At 29.8% G+C, this 9,560-nt stretch overlaps 2 long non-coding RNA genes across 2 annotated transcripts in view; both read left to right on the forward strand.

Moving 5' to 3' along the window:
* The window catches only part of LOC109949086, a 10,129-nt gene continuing 1,622 nt past the window's right edge, over positions 1,054 to 9,560 (forward strand). Inside the window, exon 1 of the long non-coding RNA XR_002271560.1 lies at positions 1,054 to 1,092. This is a non-coding gene — a long non-coding RNA (uncharacterized LOC109949086). The remainder of the gene's footprint in view (positions 1,093 to 9,560) is intronic.
* On the forward strand, positions 8,696 to 9,087 carry LOC18776957. Its single transcript, XR_002271561.1, has 3 exons — positions 8,696 to 8,725; positions 8,812 to 8,893; positions 8,995 to 9,087. It is a non-coding gene; the product is annotated as an uncharacterized LOC18776957 (long non-coding RNA).

Consider the following 9,560-nt stretch of genomic DNA (forward strand, 5'->3'; position numbering starts at 1 on the left):
AAGAGTAGAGAATTTATTTCTGAAAACGAAATCCATCAAGCACACACCTCTAATTTGAAGCCTCTTCCACTGTCACTGATCAAATGGGTTTTACGGACTAACCTCCTTAAACAAAGCACCGTGTGTTGAGCTAGAGACTAGTATAGCTGGTGGACGCGAAGGGCTCTGCCCAAAGAAGAAATTTCCTTAAAATGGTAGACAACCATGAAATAGGCTATTCCAGATTTGGCCAGCAACCATGCCTCAGCTCAACAAACCCAATTAGAAAGAAAGAGATTTTATAGAGAGAAGTGAAGTGCATGGGTCTCTCTGGTTATGTGTGCCTCTGTGTGTGTGTGTGTGTGTGTGTGAGAGAGAGAGAGAGAGAGAGAGAGAGAGGCGTGTAAGAGACTTTTGAGTTTTGTTTTTGTGCACACAACATAGAGTGAGCTGGAGAGATGGGTCAAGAGGTGATGAGTACGACAACATTGTACTTTTCTTTTGTTGGGTCTATCTAAGCATTGTACTTTTGTTTTGTTGGGTCTAAATCATTATACTATTCTTTTTTAGTTGTGTTTGTGTCGTAGCCAAAAGTTACCTTATTCTTCTCTCATTAAAATTCCATAAAATGCTTGAACAAAACCAATCAGGTTTCAACAAAATAGAAATGGCAATGATTTTATCTTAACCTCTATTGGTTTTCTTTGGGGTTCTCAAGAAACAATTCACTTGATTTCTTGACTTGGTGGGCTTGATTGATTATGAGTTTTGAGTCAAATGTGCTCACTGTGCATATCTGTTTAACTAGGCTTGATATTAATATATGCATATTGTTTGATCGTTATAGAATTCAATTAATTCTTTGATATAATAATAGATATTTGTAATTGTGAAGTTGTTTACACAAAACTAAATTTATGTTGGTGTTAAAAATATAAGCAGGATTTCATATAGTGATGAAAATTTTGTCATCTTTTTCTCATCCTGTGATAACCTATATTTCTCTAAAAATGTGATTCGATCCAAATGTAATTCAATTATTTGTTTATTTCACAGCTTGAATACACCAAAAAGCAAGGGACTAGACATTTGCATTCTGCTGTCATTTTCGAGGTATAAAAACTCCTCTAATTCATTGTTTTTTTAAATTGAGCATTATTAGTCATGTTAGTCAATTGATTTTAATTATTTTGTAAGATTTTATATTTTATTTTCATCGATTATGCTTGCATACAAGTTATTTAGAAGTAATCTTTATTTTGTTGATTGATACAAGTTGGATATGCTTTATTGCTAAAAATTTTCTCCTCTTTTAAATATTTTCCCTTTGATGTTCTCATTGAACATTTTATCTAAATCATTAATCTGGTGAACTTGGTTGATTATAAATTTTGAGTTCAATGTCTCAATTGTACATATGGATTTAACAAGGCTTTATATTAATATATATATATATATATTGTTGAATCATTATGAACAAAAGTTGGTTGTCTGATAAAATAATAGATATCTAGAATTGTTATGTTATATTTTAATTTTTATTCTTCTGTAGCTATGTCTTTCTACAAATATATTTTGATCGAATAAAAATTAGTATCGTTGCTTTGTAATCATGATACAGTGATATAAAACAATTTCGTACTATGTACTTTCTTTATAATATGTATGCATGTATGTAGATACACACACATATCCGATCCAAATATAATTCAATCATTTGTTTATTTCACAGCTTGGATACACCAAAAAGTAAGGGACTAGACATTTGGATTATGCTATCATTTTCGAGGTATAAAAACTCTTCCAATTCATTGTTTTCTAACATTAACCAATATTAGTCATCTTAATCACTTGATTTTAATCATTTTGTAAGAATTTTTTTATTTTATTTTCATCGATTGTGCTTGCATACAAGTTATTTACAAGAAATCTTTATTTTGTTGATTGATACAAGTTGAATATGCTTTGATGCTAAAATTTTCCCCCTTTTTTAAATATTTTCCCCTTGATGTTCTCATTAAGCATTTTATTTAAATTATTAATCTGGTGAGCTTGGTTGATTATAAATTTTCAGTTAAATGTCTCAACTATACATATCGGTTTAACAAGGCTTTATATTAATACATATATACTGTTTAATCATTATGAAACGAAGTTGGTTGTTTGATAAAATAACAGAGATTTAATTGATGTATAAAATTAAATACTTTTGCTTTATCAATTTAATTATTTGGATTTGAACCTATTAATAAAAACTGTTCTTCTACTTATGTATTTTAGGTTGTTGCTATCATCTTACTTTTGCATACGTGTTGCTACAAGTGCTTAACAAATTCTCTCATTACAGGTCAGTATTTTCTAACTTTTCAAAAAAAACTGTGCATATCATTTATAACTAATTGATTAGCAAATATTATATCATTTGAAGATTTTCATTTATATAATTCTATCATCATATTTCTACATTTATTTTGCATTCTTAGAATTTAAATGTTATTAATAATGTGAAATATTACTTATATATATATGTTTTTTTTTTAAAGATATCAATCTGTTTTTGGGAAATTGAAATCTTCGTTGATAATGTCGAAGAGAACTAGAAATACCATGAGAAAACAAATCATGCAAGAACCTCATAATCTCATCATTTCAAATGATATACAAGTCCCAAATAAAAATGTTTCTCATAGTAATGATAAACATCCAAGCGAGAAAATTCCCATCAATAGTGATCAAAACATTTCTCAAGCTGATAACAAAAGATAAAAATGTGTTGAAAGTACATCATCTATCAATGTGAATACAGTTGAAACAGCAATACATGAAATTGAATTTCATCGTTTTAATCAAATGAGTAAAGGTCAAGCGATCTTTCAAAGAAATAGGCAAGGTGGGTGTTTCCCTTTGCTTCAAAATTTTCTACTAAACTTGAACTACATTGTTCTATTACTAATAACCTACATTTATGTTTTCTATTCTCTCCATTCTACACCCCTATAGGAATAATCCAAGAATATGCAGATTTTGGAGAGAAGAATCATAAGTGCATTTATTGTGGTGCACTTTTTTGGTTACAAGAATCCATTAAACAAAGATAAAAAAACAATGAGCCTCTCTTTACTCTTTGTTGTCAACAAGGAAAAATTAAACTTCAAAGTCCAAAACCAACACCCTGGTTTTTTAGAAAATTTGCTTGATCCTAATAAAGGGAAAAAAAGTGTATTATTCAGAGAAAATATCAGGGTTTACAATTCTATGTTTGCATTTACTTCAATGGGAGCCAAAATTGATAAATCAAGTAACAATGGATCAAGCCCTTATGTTTTCAAAATCAGTGGTCAAGTTCATTATTTAATGGGTTCTTTACTGCCTCCTGAGGGTCAATGTCCTAAATTTGCCCAACTTTATATATATGATACCCATAATGCGGTTATGAATGGGCTTGATGCAGTTAATTGTAATAAAAAAAATGAAAAGCTAGATCAAAACATTGTGGAAGGTTTAATTCAAATGTTTGATCAAACAAATGAATTGGTTAAACTTTTTCGAACAATTAGAGATAAATTTGAAAAAGGTTCTCTTCCTCCTCTAAAGATCACATTGTTAGGCAGGCAATCCAATGATAGCAAACAATATGAACAACCAACATGTGATGAAATTGGTGGTTTAATAGTGGGAGATATAGGCCTTTTTTATTTCAAATAGAGATATTATAATAGAATTTAAAAGTGGAGAGTTAAAACGTGTGACAAAATTAAATCCAAAATACATGTCTTTACAATATCCTCTTCTTTTTCCTTTTTGTGAATATGGATATACACCTGACTTAAAATGGCATTGTACAAGCCATGAATCTAAACGAAGAAGAATTCCTATGAGAGCTTTTATAGCTTATCAAATCCAAGAAAGAGTGTTTCAATTCGATACATTATTAAAAGGTGGAAGATTGTTCCAACAATTTTTAGTAGACGCTTATGCAACACTTGAAGAAGATCGATTATATTATATTAGGAAAAATCAAAAAAATTTAAGAAGTGAGGTTTATAAAGGCATTTATGATGCAATTTCAAAGGGTGATAATGATGCTAATAACATAGGTCAAAGAGTGATATTGCCTAGCTCATATACTGGAAGTGCTAGATACATGCTTAACAATTATCAAGATGCTATGGCAATTTGTAGACAATATGGAAATCCTGATTTATTTATAACTTTCACCTGCAATGTTAGATGGCCCGAAATTGTAAGAGAGTTTAATACAAAACCTGGATACAAACCAGAAGATCGGCCTGATATAGTTTCAAGATTATTTAAAATAAAACTTGATGATATGATCAATTATATCAAATCAGGAGAACCTTTTGGAGAAATCGAAGCAGGTAAATTTTAAAAACACACTATTTATACTACTCTCCATTTTTATCATTTTATTAAATAATGAAACTAACTAAGAATTTTTTCCCTTTTTTCACCCAATCAACACAGATGTTTGTACTGTCGAATTCCAAAAAAGAGGATTGCCACATGCTCACATGTTGATCTGGTTAAAACAAAATTATAAATATTATTTAGCAGTTGATATAGATTCTATCATTTCTGCTGAATTACCAGACAAAACTGTAAATTATGATCTTTATGATATTGTGGCTCAATTTATGATCCAGGGTCCATGTGGACAAATAAATCCTCATTCTCCATGTATGCGAGAAGAAAAATGTTCTAAATCTTTTCCCAAACAATATAAAAGCGAAACAATTTTTGAAACAAATGGTTACCCTGTATACAAATGCCGTGACGACCCAACAAAATTTGTGATAAAAAATGGAATACAAATTGATAATAGTTTTGTAGTACCTTACAATTCTAAATTACTGCATAGATACAATGCTCATATAAATGTTGAATCCTGTTGTCAATCAATGCTTATAAAATATCTTTTCAAATATATAAACAAAGGTTCAGATAGAGCTAGAGTAGTTTTCCAAGAGAACCAACAAGATGAAATACTATCCTATCTAAATTGTAGATACATATCTCCATATGAAGCTGTTTGGAGATTGTTTCAATATCCTATTCATTTTAGAAAACCCTCAGTTGAACGATTACCAATACATTTACCTTTAGAACAAAATATTATTTTCAATGGTGATCAATCACTTCAATCAATTGTTAACCGAAAAAATATTGAATATACAATGTTAACAAGTTGGTTTGAAGCTAATAAAACTTTTCATGAAGCACGAAGATTAACGTATGCAGAATTCCCTTCAAAATTTGTGTGGAATTCTCGCACTAAGATGTGGAAACCTAGAAAAAAAAAAAGGATCCCTTGGTAGAATAGCTTATGTACATCCTGCATCTGGTGAATTATATTATTTAAGAATGCTTTTGAATTTGCAAAAAAGGGCTTTCCACTTTAATGACCTAAAAACTGTTAATGGTATTATAGAACCATCATACCAAGCTGCATGTAAATCCCTAGGTTTGTTAGGAGATGATAAAGAATGGATTGAAGCCTTAACAAATGCTGTAAACACAGCCACATGTCCTCAATTAAGGCAATTATTTGTCACAATCATTTTATTTTGTGATGTATGAAATCCTCAAATTCTTTTTGACACTTATTGGCAAAATATGTCTGAGGACATTTTACACAAATTACGATAAACTTTCGGAATGCCAAATCTAATTGTATCAGAATCTGAATTAAAAAATTCTCTTTTATTTGAATTAGAACAGCTTTTCAATGTATCTTCCAGCTCTTCAAAGGAGCATCACCTTTCTATGCCTGATGAATATAGAATGTTGGAACTTAGAAATAAATTGCTTAGAGAAGAGTTAAATTACGATTATAATAATTTAGAAAAAAAACACTCCATTTTAGTTACATAACTTAACAAAGGTCAAAAAGATGTATATGATTGTGTTATAAAAACTGTTGAAGAAAAAATGCCAGGCCTCTTTTTTGTCCACAGTCATGGAGGAACAGGAAAAACTTTTTTGTGGCATACTATAATAAGTAAAATTCGATCCCAAGGAAATATTGTTTTAGCTGTTGCTTCATCAGGAATAGCATCATTATTATTACCTGGTGGTAGAACAGCTCACTCTAGATTTAAAATTCCCTTAATTGTTAACAATTGCTCAACATGTCAAATAAAAAAAGGAACTCATCTTGCCAAATTAATTGAAAAAGCCGCTTTAATTGTTTGGGACGAAGCTCCTATGAATCACAAACATTGTTTTGAAGCATTAGATAAATCACTTTCTGATATTTTATCACATTTAAATCCTTTAGATAACAATGTTCCATTTGGTGGGAAACCTTTATTGTTAGGTGGTGATTTCAGACAAATATTACCAGTTATTCCAAAAGGAACAAGAGAAGAAATAATAGATGCCTCTCTCAATAGCTCTTATTTATGGCCTTTTTTTAAAAATATTCCATTTAAAAGAAAATATGAGACTCTCGAAAAATGGATTAAACACTGAAGAAAAACAAAAAATAAATGATTTTGCTGCATGGATTTTGCGCATCGGTAATGGTCAAATTGTTGATATAGATGATCCAAATGATAAAGATGCATCTTGGATCAAAATTCCTCAAGATTTACTTATACATTCATACACACATCCTATTCATTCCATTTTTTTTAGCAACATACCCAAATTTTGAAAGAAATTTCAACAATTTTACTTATTTAAGAGAACGAGCTATTGTAACACCTTGAAACACAACTGTAACTGAAATAAATAACTATGCAATTGATTTATTACCTGGACAAGAACGCATTTATTTAAGCTCAGATTCTTTATGCTCATCATCTGAAAATTCTGAAAACCTTACTATTTTATATCCTACAGAATTTTTAAACAAACTTGAATTCAATGGTTTACCTTCATACTATTTAGCTTTAAAAATAGGAATGCCCATCATGCTATTGAGAAACTTAAATCAATCTTCAGGTTTGTGTAATGGAACACGATTAGTTATTACACAATTGTATGATAAAATTATCGAAGCAAAAATACTTGCTGGTAGTAACATTGGTCACAAAGTTTTCATACCTCGAATAAGCCTTACAGCAACTGAAAACAAATGGCCTTTCATTTTTAAAAGGCGCCAATTCCCAATTAGACCATGTTATGCAATGACAATAAATAAAAGTCAAGGCCAATCATTGAAACAAGTTGGACTATATCTTTCTCAACCTGTATTCACTCATGGACAACTTTATGTTGCATTATCCAGGGTTACATCAGGACAAGGTCTTAAAATCCTAATAGAAAATAATAAAGAAGTACCAAATAATTACACTAAAAACATAGTGTATAAAGATGTTCTTCAAAATTTATAATGAAGTTCCAATTTTGATGTATCCATAATTAAATATTTGTATATTTTTTCTCATGACTTTTAATAAATATATACATGCATTTTTATGCTAACAAAAAATATATTTTATTTGCAGATTTAAAGCACAATGAGTTTCACTTATATCCGTGGTTTACAACCGTTCCAATTTAATAAGAAACTCAAAGAACGTATCTGCAGAATGTGGCTACCAAAACTTATTGGATCTAATGATCAATTCGGCGGCCTTCAGTGTATCCTGGTTGACCAAAAGGTAAGAAAAGCTCTTTTCTATGTTATTTCAATTTAATTTTAATAACATCACTTAAAGAAACCCTTTGTTTAATATCTGTTTCTATTGAGCTCCCTTAGTTTTTGGTGGATGTTGGCGTGTAAGTGTGTGTTCTTCCTGTTATTGACACTGAACCCATTTTTCTAGGAGGCCATAACCATATAAAGTAGGTATAAATTCGGTCAAAATGCTTCTGTAGAGAATCTGAATAATGAACAATATTGCTGTAAACTGTATTATCTATGGGCTTTGTTAGGTCTGGATTCATTATATATGGTCTACTTAGTTTTTTATTTTTTTATTTTTGTTAAATGAATGTATTATCATATATTTGTATTTCCTTCCTTTTAAATATAATTTCCCCTTATTAATTTTTCTCTTCCTCTTTTTTCAATTATGTAGACATATGCAATACAAGCTAGCGTCAAAGAGATCGACTATGATTTTGTAGCTCCAAAAATTAAAGCTGGTTCCATTTATGAAATAACACATTTCCACACTGGTCGCAACAAACCATCTCACAAAGTTGTACCACATGTTGCACAATTGTTCTTTACTGCGAGAACAACTTTCAAAGAACTACCAACCATTCACCCACACATTCCACGACATCGATTTTATCTGGTAGATTATACTCAATTGTCCACTCGCATAGACAAAATTGACATCCTAACAGGTAATACTCTAAATATTATTAAAAACTATGCATATATATACAATAAGTATTTATCCAAAAAATTTCCACATTTTAATATCCATATGATATTTTTTTTATCATATTGCAAGATGTTTTTGGACACATAACTGGAATACAACCATTGGAACAAAAAATGGTGGGCAATGAGAGGCTTGAGGATAAATGTGAAGTCTGCATCGAAAATATCAGGTACAAATATTCAGAAAATGTTTATAATTCAAATTTTAAACTATTATATCTCTTTCTAAATATTTTTTTCTCCACATCTAATCATTCAGGAAAGAAAATGTTAGAATAACCCTGTGGGGAGATACTGCAAAAACTTTTGATTCCCAAGCTTTACAACAATTGACATCGCCAATATTTACAGCTTTTACAAGCCTAAAAGTTAAACAATTTCAAGGTATCCAATTTATTTTCACATTTTCCTATTATTTAAACTTCATTTCAAATAAAAACAAATCTAATTTATTATTTATCAATATGTAGGGAAAATTGTTCTCAACAGTAGTGTCTCCACATTAATTTTTATCAATCCAGATATACAAGAATTGGCGGCCTACAAAACGATGTATGAATTTTTATCATTTTTGTTTTAACATATACCTTTGTTTCCCCATTTTCCTAAATTAACACCTCTTTTTTATTATACAAAAATAACAATAACCACAGCTTTAATGACTCTACACATGCCATTAAAATGATGCCTTCTTCCGCCACTCAACTAATGACACCTCAACATTTAGAAGCTGCTAAAAAGCTATCTATCCAAGAGTGAAATGTTCTTGATCCAGAGACAGATAAGGTAAATACACTAACTTCTTTCTTTAATCTCTTTATTATTCATATTTTAACATACAATTTCACAAATTATTTAAACTAAATTTCACTTTATTCTTCTCTTATCACTATATATTTTATAATTGTTTTTGCTATATTAATATATATTTTTTAAATATGTTTTAGGACACTCCCATTTTATGCAGAGCAGCTATTACGCGTTTTGACACACGTAACGGTTGGTGGTATAAAGCATGTTCATCTTGCTTTAAACAACTTAGAACTGCTGCACACCATGATGAACTTTTGTGCCCAAAACACAATAATCAAATTCCTCTCCCTTGGTAATACAAATGTCAACAATTTGTTTCATTTTATTTTTCCATAAAATTTAAACACAATTATTTTAAATTATTAAAATATTACATAAATTTTACATACAGGTTCAAAGTTAGCTT

This window comes from Prunus persica, chromosome G5, assembly GCF_000346465.2.
Source record: "Prunus persica cultivar Lovell chromosome G5, Prunus_persica_NCBIv2, whole genome shotgun sequence".
Taxonomy (NCBI): domain Eukaryota; kingdom Viridiplantae; phylum Streptophyta; class Magnoliopsida; order Rosales; family Rosaceae; genus Prunus; species Prunus persica.